Here is an 882-nt window from a genome sequence, read left to right as displayed (position 1 = left end):
AAAGTGAAGAGGAACTAAAAAGCCTCTTGATGAAGGTGAAAGTGGACAGTGAAAAAGTTGGCTTAAAGCTCAACATTCAGAAAACGAAGATCATGGCATCCGGTCGCATCACTTCACAGGAAATAGATGGGGGAAACAGTGGAAAGAGTGTCCGACTTTATTTTTGGGGGCTCCAAAATCACTGCAGATGGTGATTGCAGCCATGAAATTAAAAGACACTTACTCCTTGGAAGGAAAGTTATGACCAACCTAGATAGCATATTCAAAAGCAGAGACATTACTTTGCCAACAAAGGTTCATCTAGTCAAGGCTATGGTTTTTCCTGTGGTTTGTATAGATGTGAGAGTTGGACTGTGAAGAAGGCTGAGCGCCGAAGAATTGATGCTTTTGAACTGTGGTGTTGGAGAAGACTCCTGAGAGTCCCTTGGACTGCAAGGAGATCCAACCAGTCCATTCTAAAGATCAGCCCTGGGATTTCTTTGGAAGGAATGATGCTAAAGCTGAAACTCCAGTACTTTGGCCATCTCATGCGAAGTGTTGACTCATTGGAAAAGATTCTGATGCTGGGAGGGATTGGGGGCAGGAGGAGAAGGGGACGACAGAGGATGAGATGACTGGATGGCATCACTGACTCGATGGACGTGAGTCTGGGTGAACTCTGGGAGTTGGTGATGGACAGGGAGGCCTGGCGTGCTGCAATTCATGGGGTCGCAAAGAGTGGGACACGACTGAGCAACTGATCTGATTTGATCTGAAAAAGAACTCATTAATATTTTATGTTGATTGCATTGAAATGATAGTATTTTTAATATATCAAATTAAAATGTTAAATATTATTGAACATTTAAGTATTTAAACTATTATTAAGATTACTTTCACCTG

Source organism: Bison bison, unplaced genomic scaffold, assembly GCF_000754665.1.
Source record: "Bison bison bison isolate TAMUID 2011002044 unplaced genomic scaffold, Bison_UMD1.0 scf7180017864309, whole genome shotgun sequence".
Lineage (NCBI taxonomy): Eukaryota > Metazoa > Chordata > Mammalia > Artiodactyla > Bovidae > Bison > Bison bison.
This window is presented reverse-complemented; position numbering follows the sequence as displayed.